This window comes from Rhipicephalus sanguineus, chromosome 5, assembly GCF_013339695.2.
Source record: "Rhipicephalus sanguineus isolate Rsan-2018 chromosome 5, BIME_Rsan_1.4, whole genome shotgun sequence".
In the NCBI taxonomy this organism is placed as follows: Eukaryota; Metazoa; Arthropoda; class Arachnida; order Ixodida; family Ixodidae; genus Rhipicephalus; species Rhipicephalus sanguineus.
The window spans coordinates 113709771-113729071 of NC_051180.1; the positions used below are offsets into that span (position 1 = coordinate 113709771).

Sequence of the window (19301 nt, forward strand, 5' to 3'; positions counted from 1 at the left end):
GTTCTGTTGATTCCTCGCTTTCTATATTAGTTTCTTGGATAGCGACCATATCTAGTTCGTTGTCACGAAGGAGACGATGTTGTTTCTCATGATGTTCTTTTTTCAGTACTCGAGTACTTGAATGTAGGCAGTGTGATAGCTGATGGTGTCAAAATGGCATATGCGAATTGCTCTACTAGGATAATCGTCAATGGGGAGCTAGCAGATAATATTTCTGCGTGTTTTTCAGTGCGCTAAGGGTGCCTATTGCCGTCTCTGCTATTTGCGGTCTATATTGAGCCCCTTTGTTTGAGTGTAATACAGAACGAAAATATCCGAGGCTATAGCGTTTACTTACAGCTCAAGTCGAAATTCTCGCTTATGGCGATGACATGGCTATTGTTTGTTCGAACAAAGAGAGCATTGTTGAGGCAACAGCTGTGATTGAAAAGTTCTGCTCATACACGGGATGTAAGGTAAATTGGCAGAAAAGTTGCGGATTTTGGCATGGCGATTGGGACACTACACCTGATTTTTTTTTTCGCGCTTACCTATGTCGACACTGCCAACAAAGTACCTGGGTGTGCCTCTAGACAAGTATAATAACGCTGACGAACATTGGATTGGACTGAACAAACACCTAAGTTAAAGGAAAAAGCGGATTCATGGCAAGGCCGACAGTTATCTGTGTTCTCGCGTGGTGCGATGCAGGGGCATAGCCAGAACCTTTTGCCCCCACCAGGCAATAAAGAAAGAAAAGCTTCTCTGTGGTAGGACACCCGCTTGCCACGCAGACGGCCTGGGGTCGATTCTCACACGAACCCGAAGGTGTTTATTATTTATTTTAACGCGATAGCGTTAGAGAGCTCGTTTCGCAGAAACTCCGCCGTCGGTGTCGGCGTCGCTTGTGAGCGAAAAATCGTCCGTGACCGAAAAATAGAGACAGATGCAAATAAAATAAACAATAAAAATCTTCGGTCCTATTGACGATCGAATCCGGGCCGTTTGCGTGGCAAGCAGGTGTCCTACCACAAAGCCACGATGTTACTTGCAACAGATTCGGAAACAAACACTACATAAATGCCATGTAGTGGAAGGAGTCTCCTTAAGACATTTTGTTCGGCAGGTGTCACGAAGAAAACGAGCCCATTCGGCGACTTGTAGGCGCATTGGCAAGGCCATCAAACTACGTTTTTTGCGCGACGCCATGCTTTGAAAAAAGCCTGGATAGTGCACCCATCGCCGCTAAAAACATACACAAACTTGTAAACAGCTCCAAAAATGGACAACTATGTCCATCTAGCGGAAAACATACCCAGCCAACGCCTCCTTTCTAGAGGAGGCGTTGATCAAGGCAAACAGCAAACATTAGATAATGTGCTGCCATCTGTGAGGCATTGTGAGAAATATGTCTCGACTCCAGCACAGGGAAGAGCTTTAGATCGGAAACCTGTACCATTATTATAGATACATCACGCGAGCGCGTGTGTGTGTCTGTGTGCGCGTGTGTGTAACAATACACATTAATAAGTTTGTACTTAGTGGTTGAAGTGCGCTCTAGGGGCCGGATTTCTTTATCACGTTCAACTCTTAAAGGCGAAGCATAAGGGTCCCCCAATTTTTATTTCCATCTTTCTCGATTATTCGTATAGCTTTTTTTTCCGAGGCAGTTTCAAGAAATACCGTGTGTTTGCCTGGCTTTTTAAATGCCACCTACTGTAGGGAATAATGTGCGGGTTGTGTACGTTAAGGTAATTTAATGTCACAAATTACGTAGTGCGCGGTTCACTGTAATAACAGGTCATCTTTCTGTGCAATAAAGAAAAAAAGAGAAATAGCATAACTCTGGTAGAACACCTGCTTGCCACCCAGACGGCCTGGGTTCGATTCTCACTCGAACCCGAAGATTTTTATAATTTATTTTCTTTGCATCTTTCACAATTTTCCCGTCACGGACAAGTTGATTTTTCGCTCACAACCGACGACGTTGCCACCGACACCGACGCCGACACCTAATTTCTGCTAAACGAGCTCTTTAACGCTATCGTGTTAAAACATAATTTTGCTAAGTGCTAGAGCCATAAAATCTCACCCAATCTGGCCCTCTAGGTGTCAGACTCCGGAGTCGTTACGAGTATGACGCGGCTCATGAATGAGACTGCCGACCTGTAGCACTGCGGAGTGCGTCAATCGTGTATGACACGAGGACGACGTTGGCTTCTTCCTCGCACTTCTATAAACTTTCTATGCTTGAGATTCACGCAGAAAATGACACAATAAAGGCGGATATAACTCTGCATACATCAACCATGCCGTGAGCAAGTAAGCAAGGCCTCTATGTTCACGTGGCGTGGGAGGCGGTGGGATGTGAACAACAACATCATCGCCGGTGGGTGTTTGTGGCCAGGGTTGGTCAGTATCGTTTGGCACAGCTGCGCGTGTTGCTGCGCATATGTTGCAGTATCGTTCAGCTCAAAGGTATTGGCCAGGGCATGCGATCTTGTCCTACTGAAGGAAGTGCGCAACCAGTCTTGTTTGTCACATCCGGTATAATGTTATACTGTAGTTGTTGCGGGTTGTTCAAGCTTGTGCCTGACATCCCGCAGCTGATCGGAGGGCTCCATGCAATATTAGATGACTCCTACAGGGTGCTTCATTCCGGCGTCTGTCCGGCATGCGGGACATTTAGGAAATCTACGTTGAGGATCAAGCCGATGGCCCTTCGCGACGCAATCCCACTTATCTTATCACGTGCATCTCAGTCCACACATCTGTGACACACCATGTCGAAGCTTTATGCTGTTCCTTATTCAGGCCTATTTGACACTTTTTTGTTGTGAAGACTTGCACTTAAGGCGTAATACTTGGTCTATTATACGTGTGCTGTGAGGCCTGTATGGTGTGTGAATTGAAGCAGTGTATTGTAGAATCTTCTATGACGTATCGCATGAGCCCAGCTGGTCGAAACAATGTAGCGGAAGCCGGCATGCAGTGGGTGACGGGTGTGTTCCGATTACAAGCCTGGACATACATAGGTTAAACGAATCTGCCTCTACCACTGCAGCGCAGCACTATCGACACGGAGCAATAAGCGCGACCACGTTGAGGTGGCTGCATTTACTTCAACTTAGTAATTTAAAGGTTTTTTAAGGAAAATTAAAAATGAGTGAAAATAAGAGTCAGCATTTTTTTTTTGCGACAGGCACAGAGACAGCAGCGCATGCAATATCCAAATATAATTTCGTAGTTGGCGAAATCGAACCCATCTCACTCGATCGCCACAGACTTTGGCTTTCACAACGCTGGCTTGATCAACACTAGAGGTAGAATTGAGAAAACACATTGAGTTGGTTCTCTTGTTCGTTTGTTCGTTCGTTCGTTCGTATGCTTGCTTGCTTGCTTGTTTGTTTGTTTGTTTGTTTGTTTGTTTCTTCGTTCGTTCATTCGTTTGTTTGCCTGTTTGTTTGTTGCCTGTTTGTTTGTCTGTCTGTTTGTTTGTTTGTTTGTTTGTTTGTTTGTTTGTTTGTTTGTTTGTTTGTTTGTTTGTTTGTTTGTTGTTTGTCTGTTAGGCGCGCGGAGTTCCGGGGACGCCGGTGCTGACAGTCACGCGAAGCGGCGAGCCCGCTCATTTCGCTAAACTTTTGGAAACACCCCTCAGTACTTCAGAGATGGGGCGGGAGCATCTTTTTTTACTATATGTGCAGCGCGTAGTGCATGGTATGTTGCAACGTATGCCGCCCTATGCTGGACTAGACTGTGTATTGCATTTCCATCACAATGCGTGGGGCCGATCCTGCGCTGCGTGTGGCTATACGCAGTCACGTGATTTAGGACACGATTTCCTGCGCGCTTCATGCGTTGGCGCCGGGTTGAACGTGTGGGCTGAGACGCCGGGTTCCATATGGCGGGCCCGGGCCGTGGAAGGGACTCCTTTTCCCTGCGTCGGTGATTCACGGCTTGATCTTATGGCAACAAAATACTAGTCTCAAACACCCTCGTAGGCGAACCACAGTTTGCCAACCGAACGATATGGTTAGTGCAAACGTTCCGTGCTGCGAGCACTCACTACCGTTTTTTCGTCAGTTCCCGATGCCGTCGTCCAAGTTAAAGGCGAGACCTCTATTGCCACCTCTAAGGCTCGCCGTTGTCCTTTTTCTGCATCCTTCTCCCGATGTTTAGCTCAGCGAAGTTCCTGTTCTTCACTCGTTCAGCCTGCCGCTTCACGCGCACTTGCCAGGGACCCATAACCTATGGGATACCATCACAGCGATGGTGCGTGGGGAGCTGCGCAAGGTGCTACCTTCACCGCAGCCTCAAGTGAATTCCATCACCGACATTGTTCGCGAGAAAGTCCGGCAATCGCTTGGAATTCCCGAACCAACGCAGCCTCAGCCGGGAGTGATGAGCTACGCAGCTGCCGCACGACGCGCCGTCACCACACCGCACCCGCGTCAGGACCGCACGTCACCGCATAGGACGAAGCGCATCACATTTCCACGCAGCACTTAACAGACGCAGAAAAACGCGATCTTGTTTATGTAGTCGCCAACACCAGCACGCCGCGACAGGCTTCGTCAGGCTTAGCAATCCTGCTTTCTCGAACGGCGTGAGCATGCGTGCGCACGTCTACGCGACGGGAGACGAGGGTCAAACGTGTGTAACGCCACAGGCCATGAGGGGAGGACTGAGCAGACCTGAAGATTTTCTAGAGGGCGCTGTCTTGTTCGGAGCACGGCTCAGCGCCTGTATGAGAATGGGGAGTGAGTAATAAAGATTTAATGAGGAGAGAAGAAGAGGAGAGTGGTGTGCATGGCCGAGAACGTAGTGGGCGGCTTCTACAGCCGGTTGTCCAGTCCAGTGTCCCCAAGAAAGTGAAGAACTAACTTGAAGACCTGGGTGTGGTGCTGGGCAGAGAACAGGAGGTCCCTCTGTGTAGCTGCCGGTAGACACTGGCGACGGAGCGCGGGGATCAAGGCGGCCCCTTCTGTTCGAAGCGCGGGGCATGCACACAAGAGGTGCTCAATCGTTTCGCCTGCCCCACCCGCAGTGCACGCAGGTGACGAGGATCTGTCCAGCCGATGACGCTGGGCCGCAGGCTAGGAGTAGCCGATGCGTGAACGCAGGAGGCCATTATTCAGACGCCATTATTCAGCAACATTGGCCAGTATCAGGAGTCGCTTAGCCATCTTTAGCCAATATTAGCCAACGTTAAGCTCTGCTACCGATTTTTCCTGTGTGCAAGTAAACAGTGTTGTTGTAGCGATGTGACATCCCTGCCTTCGGCATCGGCCTATATTTCTCGCCAGAAATCGGTCACTCTTACTCCCCGTTGAAGAATGCATGTGGAAGAGATAGAGGGTCTGTAACAAGTATCGGGAAAAGTTTCGGGAAAATAGATTTATTAGAGATATTCCTAAAATGCCTAAAAAGTCTTGAAAGTACATTCCCTCGAGCGTCGACACAATTTCGCCAACGTCTTTTCCACGTCTCGAAAGCTCCCCGGTAGGCGTATTCCAGAATGTCCTTAAGGGCATACGTACAAGCGTCTTTGACACCACTTACGGTGCCGTGGCGGCGCCCTATGAGAGAATATTTCATTTTTGAGAAAGCATATCCCCAAAAACAAGCATATTCAAAACATTTCTCAGCCTCCCTGTCCCCCTGAAGGAAATCCCTTGTCGTGGGTGCCCTCGTCAGGGATCCACTAAAAAGTCACTTTCGCCGCAAGGTCGAAGCAATGAATGCGATAGCAAGAAAAGCGGCCCGTGATGGACGCGCTGCTACGCTGCAGAAATATCTGCCCCCCGGCAGTAACTACCACGCGAGCAGACAGCGGAAGGGCAAGGTTCTCCCTGCGCAAATATTAGAAGAAGCGCGTGAACTGGCCGACGACTTTTAACGCGCCCGTTGCGCTCCTCGCGCCATCTCGCTGGTAATGAAGAAACGCTTATAAGCGCCTGCGGTCTCTGAGTCCTGCCAGCGGTAAAGGGTGTGTATATAACGCTCGCCGTTAGCTACCTGAATGTTCTGCGCTTTGTGGCGTAGCGGTTAGCGTCACGCGCTACGGAGCGAGAAGTCCCTGGTTCAATTCCACGCCTGGGAAGCATTTTTTCTGAATTATTTTTCTTTGGGACTTATATATATATATATATATATATATATATATATATATCTATATATATATATTGTTGAAGCGTTTATTGGACGGTAGTCGGCGACGATATGCAATGGCGACAGTCAAGGCCCAAACACGGACTCAGAGCGCGAGCGCGAAGAGCCAAAGGCGACGACCCACTAGAAGGCTATAGAGAGCGCAACCCATTACTCAATACAGGCTTCGCTACAATTTCCCCGGGTTCGAAAAGGGAGCCGTCCGGCGACCTAACAGCTCGTCACTATGAGTGGGTCATAGCAGGCTTTGAGACGCTCCACGTTGACGATGTCGCGCCCTCGACGGCGCATGTCCGAAGATGGTTCGATGGGTTCGATCACGTAGTTGACCGGGGATGTGCGCTCGGCGACCCGGTAGGGGCCTTCGTATTTCGGCAGTAGTTTTGTAGAGAGGCCAGTTGCAGTGGTAGGGACCGAGAGCCATACGAGCGCTCCAGGGAGGAACGTGGACTCAGAAGTGGTGGTTCCACCGCGAATGCTCTTCTGCCGCTCTTGTTCCTGCGTTGTAAACGTCTTGGCAAGCTCGCGACACTCTTCCGCAAGCCTGGCTGTGTCAGATATCGGCGCACACTCAGTTGAATCCGGCTTGTATGGGAGCATCGTGTCGATGGTGTGCGACGGGTGCCTTCCGTACAATAGGAAGAAGGGTGAAAAACCAGTTGTGCTTTGAGGGGCGGTATTATAGGCGTAGGTGACGAAGGGCAGAATGGCATCCCAATTTGTGTGATCGGCGGCGACGTACATTGAGAGCATGTCGCCGAGCGTGCGGTTAAAGCGTTCGGTGAGCCCATTCGTCTGCGGGTGGTAAGCAGTAGTTTTGCGGTGAACAGCACGGCACTCTTTTAGAATGGCTTCGACGACTTCCGACAAGAAGACACGGCCTCGATCGCTGAGAAGCTCCTGGGGTGGACCGTGACGCAGCATGAATCGGTGTAGCAGGAAGGAGGCAACATCGCGCGCTGTAGCCGCTGGGAGAGCGGCGGTTTCGGCATATCGCGTAAGGTGGTCAACAGCGACGATGGCCCAGCGGTTACCAGCCGATGTCAGAGGATGTGGCCCGTACAAGTCGATGCCCACGCGCCCGAAAGGACGGTTCGGGCAAGGTAATGGTTGTAGACCGGCGGGTGACACGTGCGTTGAAGGTTTTCGGCGTTGACAATCGAGGCAGGAGCGAACGAACTTCTGCACGTAGCGGTACATCCCTCGCCAGAAGTATCGTTGTCGAATGCGGTGGTAAGTTTTTGATACCCCAGAGTGCGCGCATTGTGGATCAGAGTGGAAAGACTCGCATATTTCAGAACGCAGACTGCGGGGTATCACAAGTAGCCACTGGCGGCCGTCGGCGTTGTAATTGCGTCGGTGCACTAGGTCGTCACGAATGGTGAAATGGTGGGCTTGACGACGCAACGCGCGAGTGGTTGGTGTTGCCGACGGATCAGTGAGCAAGTCTATCAGCGAGGCGATCCATTTATCCTTGCGTTGTTCGGTAGCGATGGTGTGAACGTCGATGGAAGAAACAACATTGTTAGGTACCGAGCAGGGGGCATCGTCGTCAGGCAAGGGGGAGCGCGAGAGGGCGTCGGCGTCAGCATGCTGGCGTCCGTTGCGGTACAGCACGCGAATATCGTAGTCCTGTAGGCGAAGTGCCCAGCGGGCGAGGCGGCCTGAGGGATCCTTCAATGACGACAGCCAGCATAGTGCATGATGGTCGGTGATGATATCAAATGGGCGGCCATATAAATAGGGTCGGAACTTTGTAAGGGCCCATATGATCGCCAGGCATTCCTTTTCGGTGACGGTGTAATTGGTCTCGGCTTTAGTAAGCGTACGACTTGCATATGCCACGACATATTCAGGGAATCCTGGTTTGCGCTGCGCAAGGACAGCGCCAAGGCCAACACCGCTGGCGTCTGTGTGTACCTCTGTAGGGGCCGTAGGGTCGTAGTGGCGTAGTATGGGAGGCGACGTCAACAAACGGCGGAGCTTTGCGAAAGCGTCGTCGCACTCCGACGACCACGAATGGAGGGGCCCGTTACTTCCGAGGAGCTTCGTCAACGGTGATATGATAGTCGCAAAGTTTCGAATGAAGCGCCGAAAGTAGGAACACAGTCCTACGAAACTGCGCAGTTCTTTGACGGACGTAGGTTTCGGGAACTCGGTCACGGCCCGAAGTTTGGCTGGATCGGGGAGAATTCCGTCCTTGGACACGACGTAGCCGAGTATTGTCAGCTGCCGTGCTGCAAATCGGCACTTCTTTAAATTCAGTTGCAGACCAGCGTCGCTCAAACGCGTCAACACATGCCGGAGGCGTTGAAGATGCGTGGAGAAGTCTGGAGCGAAAACGACGACGTCGTCGAGGTAGCACAAGCACGTGTGCCATTTCAGGTTGCGCAGAACAGTATCCATCATGCGCTCGAAGGTGGCGGGCGCATTACACAGCCCAAACGGCATGACGTTGAATTCGTACAAGCCGTCGGGCGTGACAAAGGCGGTCTTCGGTCGAGCGTCATCAGCCATAGGTACCTGCCAGTACCCTGAACGCAAATCGATAGACGAAAAGAATTCGGCTCCTTGTAGGCTGTCAATCGCGTCGTCTATTCGCGGTAGTGGATACACGTCCTTACGAGTGATCTTATTGAGTCGTCGGTAGTCCACACAGAACCGCACAGAACCGTCCTTCTTCGCAACAAGTACGACAGGAGACGCCCAGGGGCTGTTAGATGGTCTAATAACATCGCGTCGAAGCATGTCGTCGACTTGCTCGTTGATTACGCGGCGTTCTGTGGGAGATACGCTATATGGACGTTGCCGCAGTGGTGGTTGGGTGCCAGTGTCGATGCGATGCGTAACGGTGGACGTGCGGCCGAGAGAAGTTTGAGCAATATCGAAAGAAGCGCGAAATTCATCCAAGAGGTCTAGAAGCTGGGAACGCTGGACCGGCGTAAGGTTGTCAGCAATGGAAGAAGCAAATACATCAGCTGGCGATGAACCAGACGTGGTAACAGAACTGAGCGTGCCGGAACTGGGGCAGTGCGTGCCATCTGGTTCGTCCATAACTTGTGCGTCTTCGAGTCACTAGTCGAAATGACTACAGGAATGTACCTCACCTGGACGATCTTTGGATATCAGCGGAGTTTTTGCTTTCTTCCTTTTCTTTCCTTTTTTTTTTTCTTTTGTTCAGGAAACACGTGTGTTTTGTAGGCCAAAGTATGTGCACGTGGGGTGTTGACGACTTTTTTTTCTTTTTTTTTTTCAAGAAACACGTGTTATTCTTATGTCAGTCAAAGTATGTGCACAAGCGTATTCGCGACTCTTTTTCGGCAGATTTCTTACTTCTCTCTCTCCTCTTTTTTTTCTGTATGTACTTTTTCTTAACCTTTTTCTCTCCCTCTCGGCTCGGAGAACGATGATATAAAAGCGCATCGAAGCATGGTAAATTTCATCCTGATGAAGATCGGTCTCCGATCGAAACGTCGACAAATAAACAGTTTTTTAGAAGCGTATACCTTTTCCCTAATTATTTTACGGCAACCGAAGACAGACTCTTCATATTCTATATATATATATATATATATATATATATATATATATATATATAGGTTGCATGACGGCGGCGACGGCAAAAACCAGCCGAGACTGTCCATATAATTGCTATCGCAAAAAAACACGATCTAGCCTGAACGAACACGGAAGAGATGCTGGTCGCGTCCTGAACGCCACGTTACCCATCGCAGCGGATGGGCGCCGCGGTGCGAGCACTCTTCGACGTTCAGTCACGTCAAGAAAATATTATTCCCAATACTTTTTATACACACCCTGTATATGAAAACACTCATAAAGGAAAAGTACAGTCGCCAGGTGCAAAGCGCCCCAGCTTAAAACCAGAGTGAGCAAGTGCCATACCAATACAGTGTGCGGCGCTACGCTACCTATGTTAGATAATGGGGAAAACTGTTGAATGCATAACCATTTCTATGCCGACTCATCGACAAAACAGGGGGATCGTCCGTCGGTTGCTCTATCATTCAAAACGAATAATAAGGAGGAAATTCACTTGGCCTCTTACGACGATGACGTCACATGGTGACGTCATCACGTGATGATGATATTTTGCATCACTTGTGTTGACGCCGACGGCGCCGACGGCCAATTTTCGCGTTTGGTGAGGCATCTAAGGCTTTCTTTCGCCTTAATAAAACCGAAGAACCTGAAACAGCACTATAAAGAATAGATGCGATGAAAAATTCAGATTTCACACATCAAACAGGTTATCCCTTTGAATACGAACTTTCGCAAACCGGCAATTTGAACCAACCGCGATAAACAAGCACTGAAATGGCCTACTGCGCATATAAACGTTCTAGTAATGCATACTTATTAGATCATAATCATAATTGGTTTCTTTTATAAAAGGAGCAAAATTCGTTTTATGAAAAGAAAAATCAGTGTGTAGAAGGCGCCTAATCGTAATCATGTCTTTCTATGCAACTTCTTAATATATGTATTCCTTTTTATGTTATTTTTGTCATTATGTGCAAGTTCACTGCTCTATTCTTATGATGCTGAATTTGTATTGTAATGTACTTGCTGTTCGTATATCGTCTTTACATACTTTTTTTTCTTTTACCACGTAGACAAGTCAGATTTGTTACCAGATGTTTAAACCGCCGCTATACATCTGTGCTGGCTCCGAGGGTCAGGTCAGGTGGCCAGTAGTGCCACCTTTAGCGATTTAGCCACCTTATTTTGATGCAGTATCGTTTAAATAATAAAAAAACGAGATATGAATTTCCCGTCCCCGCTGGCCTCCTACCAGTAACCCGTATTATCCAGCTCGTTTCGGGCAGCAGGAACGTGCATACGTGCAGTGCGAAAGCACCGAAAATCAATGCCGCTCCGCGCGCTGTGGCAAGGATAACGGTGGCATATATATGTGTATATAAAAGAAACACACGCGAACTACGCGAATATGATGATAAGGAGGGCCCCATAAAAGCGTAACGTGGAGTCGCCCCCAGAGTGTCATTCGGTGGCTTTTTGGCCGGCCGCCTATATGCATACTGCAAAAGGGGCGACCGATTTGCACGACCACGCTCCAGCCATATCACGTTACGTGGCCCCGGCGCCGCGTGCGTGCTTTCTCCAAACGCCACGGCCCAGGCGATAAGCAGGTATACGCTCCCTCTAGCGCACCACGCCAGTGCGTCGATAAACGACTGTGCCAACCTGCTATTTTGTGTGTGTACGCATTAAATCGTTTCGAATGGGGCGCAGCGTAGCAGGTGAGCGGTCAAAAGTGCGTTGTATATGCAGTATGCGTGCCTCTCGTGGATTTAGGCCCGCTTTCTCTCTCTTTTTAAAGCATCTACTCTTTTCTGTTGCAGTGTTATCTTGCAACACAGGACAAACAAAAGCTCAACTTTGCACAACTGACAGTCGCTTTAGGCAACGCTAAAGAGAACACAGGCGAAAGCTGTTGCTCCACGAGACACTCATTCCATTACATTGAAATTGCCAGTCGATCGCATTGTTCATACCAGCTAAAATTTGGCTCAGCTGGGTAGACTTAGACTCAAAATCACCAAAATATAGCTGAACTGCTGCTCAATTGGACTCACGAGAATTGCACTCGGTCGGGCTCACTCGAGGTTAGACTCAACAAAAAGCTTCAGGCGCCGTAGTGTTGCATTTACGTGTATTAGGGGCGAAGCACCTTAGGGTCTCGGCGTGTCGGCGTGCATCGCGCATCGTCGTCTGCTGTCGCGTGTGTATAGTTGTGTCCTGTCCATTGACTATCCGCCTCGTGCGCTGCTGCTTTGAGCTGTACTGGTGGCGCCACCAACGGCGAACGGTGGCGAAAGGTGGATGCGCGCGGCTCATAGAAGCCGTGGGCAAAGCGCCCGCTCCTCGCCGTTTTTATATTAATTTTTCGTTCTGGTTTGATATTTGCACTGCCGACGCTGCTCCACTAGATAACCATGCCGTTTGTTACGTCGATTGTTCAATATTATTTGTTTTAAAATGATAGGTCCGTTTTTTAACACGAAAGTGTTTTATGCCGGTGTCCACCAAGACTTCAGTGACGTATTTCCGTCACGGAAATGACGTAGAAAAAATTCCGTAGGACCGTAGGAGAGGAGAAACATCTGGCGTCTTTCGTTAAGCAGCTGGCGTCTTTTCGTTTTGCTTTAGAAACATCTGGAGTCTTTTCGTTTTGCTTTTAGAAAACATCTGGCGTCTTTCGTTGGTTTATTTCATCAATCAACAGCGTTTCGAAAAAAATTTTATTGTTTAATCACGCACAGGAGAAATCTCACCAGGCACTACCTTGGAGGTAAACAATGGCTGCTAATGGGAATGAGAGACAGAAGAAGTCGGCTTTTAGCTAACACTTACACTTCTACTTCTACTAACGTTTCCTACTGGAACATGCCAATGGCTGCTAATGGGGAATGAGAGACAGAAGAATTCGGCTTTTAGTTAACGCGCACGCTGCGAAATTTTTATTGTTCAACAACGCACAGGAGAAATCTCCCACCGGCACCACCTTGGAATTCAAGATCTGGTACTAGCGTTAACACTGGTTACGCACTACGACGGGGACGAACGGGTGCCGCTTTAAGGAGCTTCGCCCCTAAAATCGCGGCTGGGCTACCGGGGCAGCAGGACGCGCTTTGCGTTTCCCTCTAGTCCGGCCGTGGTGTTCAGTCACATTTTAACATGCCGCCGGATGGCGACCAAGTTCAGCGTCCAATATGCGGCGCTCTTCTGGGGAGGGAGGGAGAGGAGAGGCCTGCTGCCGGCACGAGACAAGCCGAGCGTGCGCAGTGGGGGTGTGGACGGCGGCCGACGCCGCAGGTGCGACTAAGAAATGCTGCGCATTTAAAATGGTTAGAACAGAAATCGCTCCCATTATTTTCCGATCTTCTCTTTCATTGCCCTTCTCTTATTGCTTCGCCTTTTCACCGCCTGGTGGAGGGTATCAAACCCATGATTAAATACCCTAAATCGCCCCGTATTCCCTCGTTCTCTTTTTCTATGTATGCTCGGTCGCATTCCCATGCGGTTACCACAAGCCATTGCAGGCGCAAGGAAGCGCATACGGGGTCCCAGTCGCGGATGCCGCGTTTCTGGCTCGGCTTACCTGGAAGTACCGTTCAAGCCACGGGCCGCATGCGCGCGGAATTAAGAACCATCGGAGGGAGGCGTTCGCACATGCGCTCATCGATCGGCAGCGGCGCTCTATCGCATCGCCGCGAGAAGTGTTTCTCCATCTGGTCACCTGGTGACCTTTGAGAGAGAAAGAGAGAGAGGAGGCAGGCTGTCTTGCGTCTTGACGACGGTAGCTGCACTTTAGGCACTCGAGGAGGCAGGCAATGTGCCGTAAACTTGTCTCCCAAGTACCAAAAACAACGTCGCGACGAAGCTGCACGCAACTATAGCAACGTTTCCGTTTCTCTCTTCAGAGCACGCAGGTAACAGATAAATGCGTAAAGAAAAAGCCTTAGATGCATGCAGTGGGGACAAGAAGGAAAGTTTGTTGGGCGCTGCAAGAGTTTTTACGAGTCGAGACACCCTGAAGTCTAATAGGAAATCAAAAAAGAGAGAGGGACAACTTTAACACCAGGAGAGCGCAATACTTGCGGTAAATGAAACACGGTGCAGCGTTCCCTTCTCGACTCCTCAATAGTTGTTCTGCCTTTATTAGTTGTTTTTATTTTTCTTTCATTATTTATTTACTGATAATATCGCTTCGAGCTCTCGTTTTAACGCACTCGGTGCGATCTGTTCGTTGGCTGAGCAACTTGGGGGACTCGAACGACTGCTTTGTTTCACCTGCTCTTCTTCTTTACTTTTTAATTTTTGGCACGCTAGTTTGGTCACCCATTTTCTTTTTTTTTTCTTTCGGATTTTTTCTCTACTTTTCTCTTCTGGCGGCTTTGCCAAAAGAATTGCTCTTCTTCAGCATCGATAGACCCGAGAAATTACAGCGTGTGCGCGCGGCGTTAGAAGTCGGGTCCGGTCAAGCGAGGCGTGAGAAATAAGACGGGGCCTTCTCTGGGTCAATCACGGACACGAATGAGCGAACAAAGAGTGCCCTGCGTTTTTATTCTCTCGCACTTTCCTGTCTAGAGATCAGAAGATCGCTGTTCTTTTTTCTTCCTTTTCTTCCTCCCCATAGCGGGCGAACTGTCGGGCCAATGTTCCTCGACCCGGAAAAACAGTTATCGATGATAGCAGTAGGCCCTTCTATATCGGCGCAGCGCGCGCGTTTCTTTCTTGTTTTCGTTCTTTTTTCTTGTTGGGACAGAAAACTTATCAAGAAGAGATAGCTGAAGGAGATATGCGAGCTTGTCCGGTCTTCTTCGCTGAACCCGCTTCTTTCTTTTATCTCTTTATCCGTTCTCTAACGTGCTTGCGTGAGCGCCGGATTTACTTCCTTTTTAATAACATTCCTTGTTGCTTTTACTGGTAGTGAACTTGAAAAGTGTCGGATATTCACGACGCATCGCTCCAGTGCTCGCTCCCTCCCTCCCCCCACACGCACAAACACCCTTAGTTTGTCCCCTACTTATCGCTGCTTGCCTACTCGCGCATAAAAAAAACTTTCGCACACATTTTCGCCTCTCAGCGGATATTCAGTTGGCAGTAAACATCCGCGATGATTGACAATTTTAATCGCCGTAAATTGTTTTATGGTGTTTGCGCTCTCTATGAATACGCGTCCCCTCGCACGCTATAAAAGCGAGTCTTTTTAAGCTACCGTAACTGCCGCTGTAGTCCGTCAGTCCGTTCTAACTACACAGCTTGAGAATGGAATAAACCATCCCACCCACGAATACGCGTGGGTCCCTTAATATGCACGCGCAATCAGTGAATTATCATCTTACCTAAGATTCCGACAGTTGAAAAGCGGATCAACTTAGGTGGAAAAGGTCACGCGCCGAGGAGTCGAATTGTGATTACAAAGGGCGAGGAGAGAGGAAAATAGGAGCGTGGGTTCAATAACAAATGAGGTCAGCTTTTGTTCTGCGAGTGCGAGTACGGTGAACTGGACCTATTTTAGCATGCTGAGTTGACGTAACACGAGGTGCAGGGCTGCAGCGCGTTACACGACGGTGAGATGTTATTAGCAAATGTTAAGGCGTGCGATCAAGTCCTTGGCAGCGTAAGCTGCCGGTACACCGAGTGGCACTGAAGGTGCGATACTTGAATGCCTAGCGCGCTGCCTGAAGAAAAAAAAATACTCAGTTTCGGAGGAATGACGAAGAAATTAAAGCTATAGCAACACATTGGAATAGTATGCGAAGTAAGACTAGCAGCTTTAGGGGCGATGTGTTTCAGCTGTACTCCTGAACTGCGGGATCCTGAAGATAAGCCTCCAGCGTTGAGATGCTGCACGCCTCACGCGCAGCTGCACGTTGTTCCTGCTTGAGGACGTGCATGCGAGCGCACTTTTTCTTTGGCGTGACTAGCGTTTCGCTGAAGTTCTTTAGCCGGCGTTGCGACGACAAGCCTTCACGGCCCTACTGCGTGCTCCTCATGCAAACGGCGCAGAAATGACGTGGACAAAGCAGACACCGCACGTGCGCTCATATGCATTCCTTTTATTTTATTTTTATTTATTTTTTGCTCACACGACGCCGCAAAGACGAGGTGGACGGATTACACAAGCTGGAGTGACCTTGGCCGAGCTTAAAGGTCGGATTCACGCAACGAGCCGTTTTCTGGATTAGTACCTGGAGGCAGTGGAGCTATCGCCCCTAAAAAAGCAAGACGGAGTGAAAAGCATGACGGCAACAAAATTCCGGAAACTGTGCTCAACACACTGACACACTAATTAAATACCAGTGTGTTCACCCAACTAAACCTGCGGAAGCTGTGCATCTTTCATAAGCTCTCGATTTGAATGTAAATAGAAGTCATAGATGGTCAGCCAACGGGTGATATAAGCGACGCTCAGAATAATGGGGAAAAAAAGAAAAACAAAATGATATTGATGCAACGGGGGTAGTTTGAGGAGTGCTGCTCCTTTAGGTAGAACGATTTTGCCAGGTCTATGCACTAACTTTTTTGTTTCTGTCCTTTCTTTTCGCAAGTGTATTGCTGTTGGAAACAGTATCCGAATTCGTAAGACATTACCACGATTCGTCCCTATATCGCCGTAGTAGACATAGTCTAATATTTAGTAACAGTTCATAATGACTTGCGGAATATCTATCAGCTTGCACAGATATTTCCGGCAAGTCAAATATATTAGTCCTTGAAATTGCCCTGTTTACGGTATCAGAGGTTTAAACTCCAAGCTCAAGGCAGGCACGCTGGCTATAAATTGAATGGTGCACGAGTAATTTTGACCCAGCTAAACACCGAATGGTGCTAAAAAAAACATGGCTGATCGCTCTGCCATCAGAATCGGTATAACACGAAAGTGAAACGTGTCTTCACAGAAGTAGTGCTTATTGTGTAGTGACATATGAGAGCTTGTACAATGTCTATGCGTGTTGGGCAGCTATAGCACCCTTTGACGTGGATGCAGTCATGTTGACAGCATGTCTCTATCGCGACGACTAACGCCCATGATCATGATTAAACTGTTGTGGTAGCTGACGGTGTGAACATATATTTGCACACAGCGAATCGTGAATCCCGCGTAAGGATGATATCAACAAGCTCATAATCAACACTGGTACCCGGTATGCACTTCTTCAAAGCGTCGTGAATTAAGGACAGAAACGGCACGGTGTGCGCTTTCTAGTAATGGGTAGCCGACGCCTGTGCTCATGCATACACTAACACACACTGCGCTTCAGCAGCACGGGAGGTAGAGGTTCGTAGCCTGAGCCGCAAACGCGTGCGTCCCGCTGGCCTCTGTCTCGCAGGCGCTGCTTTTGCTCCACCAAGGCACGACATTCGCCCGTCGAAATCGCGTCCTTTCTGCAACGCATATTGCAGCAGTTTTGTTAGTCGGTGCTCTCGCAATTGAAGCAGTCGGCGGCGGAGAAATCCCGTTGGTTCACGTGGAAGCTGCACTACTCCGATGAGCCGACGCACGCTAACACGAAGCCAAAGGCAAAGAACGTAACTTCGTCAAGGGTGCCTCGGCGACGCCAGCGCGGCCAGACTACCTCTCTGGTATCGAGACGCTTTAACCATGACCTCCGATATCGCGTGCAATCTCGGAGTAAGCGCTAGCAAGTGTCGATTGTGAAGCATTACTTCTTTTCGCATCTCACAGACGGCGGCACCGCCCCGCTCCGCCTGCCGCGAAAGAGAATGTGTGAAAGATATAAGCCGCGTTCGCGCCGTGTCTGGCATCTCCCGAGTTAGCTAGGTAGGGCGTCGGGCGCTTGCCGTCGCGGCCGCAACGTCGTGGGTTCGATTTCCAGCTGAGTATCCTTTTCTCGGTTTTTTTCTTTCTCACCCGTTGGCGTCCATTTTATCAACGTCATAACCGTGACGGATGTACTTGGTGGACCCCGGCATAAAACACTTTCGTGTTAAAAGAAGATACGTACTCGTTAATCAAATAAGCAAGAGGCGCGGTCAGCATACCAGTGCTGACACAGCACTCAGAATGCGACGGGTGGTACAATAATTAACAAAGAAAGTTGCCGCAATAAATCACGACCTGGCCGCCAATAACCGCTCTCCTCTGGTATTCATGTTTCCAAACCGACGCCAAACGGGCCCGGCTAATAACGGCGTTGACGTGTCTAAACATCCCCATCATCAATCATTTCCGTTTCAGCGTCCATAGAAAAAGCTTCCCTTGCAAGTTGTATACAATGGCGCGAGAACAGTGTAGCCGCCTTCCATAAACGTGACGTGACGGCGAAACGCAACCTGACACAGGCATGCATAAACGAACCGTCATAAACTATACGCATACTCCCCCCCCCCCCCCGTCCCCCCACCCCCTCTGCCGCCAACACAGCACCCGACGCTATACAACACCGAGACCACTGACCGTCAATGGTCGTTCAACCGCGTGTCGACATTACTCAGCAAGACAAAGCTCCTTTGACCCCACCGATTATCGATGGCCTACAGAATTAACTAAAACGTGAAGGGGAGGGGGGGCTTTGTCTGCCGTTGCGCATCGCAAGATAGCCCAAACACGCGCTACATGGCCAACGGTCACTGCTCCCCCCCGTCGCCCGCCTTCGTCTGATCGATGGGACGACGCCGCCGCCATGTCGCCGTACGCAACAATACTGAGAGAGAGAGAGAGAGAGATGGAAGGAAAAAGAGAGAGGAGACGTGTGACGCCAGACGGGGCGGCGCCCAAACCCCGCGGCATCAGCCACGGGCGCACGCCTTGAGAATGGGCTTCGGACCCCGATGAAACTTCTTGCTGGTCGAGCGGGTTTCGCATCGAGGCTCACTTCGGTCGGCCACCCTCCTATTGCCACGCTCACCGAACGTTCGGTCGAAATTGAGTTTGGCGAAGCGGCGTATCCAACGGGAGAGGGGAGGCCGTCTGAGCAGACCGCCCTTCTTGACCGACGCAGCTTGCGTGTGTGTGTGTATATATATATATATATATATATATATATATATATATATATATATATATATATATATATATATATATATATAATACAACGCGATAAACATACTCACACTCTTGCTTCTGACGGCTTCTGATGCGCCACGCGGTTGGCGCCTCCCTGTGTTTATGAGGTCGCACGTTGTGTATATGCCGTCGAGCCACCGCGGCCCAAAACCGATAGGAACACCCGTGGAGCTTGATGGGTGCGCGCGCCCTCTCGACGAGTCCAGACACGCGGACGCTGTAAAGGTATTGGACTCAGGGAGTCTTCGGCCGCCAAATGCGCTAATAAAATTCGTGTTTGCGGCGCGCACTCTCCTTTATCTTCCCTCCGTGGACTGGAAGGCGGGATTGCTTGCTCCCGCTCAATTTGTTTCTCTTTGGGTACCGCGCGAACAATTGTATAGCCGCAATTGGTACCCAGAGTAATGAAAATCGCGTGTACGGCGGGAAAACCGTGAGAAATTTGGACGCTGTCATAAAAGAAAGCGAATAAAACTGTGCACCAGGCCTGATGTATAAAGGTAAGTCGAGGCTCGTTATAACGAGGTAGGATAGCGACGGTAAGTAAGTTCATTATATGCGATATTCGTTG

The 19301-nt window shown here is 49.4% G+C and overlaps 1 protein-coding gene across 3 annotated transcripts in view; it reads right to left on the reverse strand.

Moving 5' to 3' along the window:
• Positions 1-19301, reverse strand: part of LOC119394153 (myosin light chain 1) — a 520807-nt gene that overhangs the window by 349005 nt on the left and 152501 nt on the right. The window contains exon 7 of one of the 3 annotated variants that reach the window (XM_049415667.1): positions 1672-1683. The exons of the other annotated variants lie outside the window; for them this stretch is intronic. The gene's annotated coding sequence lies outside the window, so the exon portion shown is untranslated. Of the gene's footprint in view, positions 1-1671; positions 1684-19301 lie in introns of those variants that run through there. 3 annotated transcript variants of the gene reach the window in all.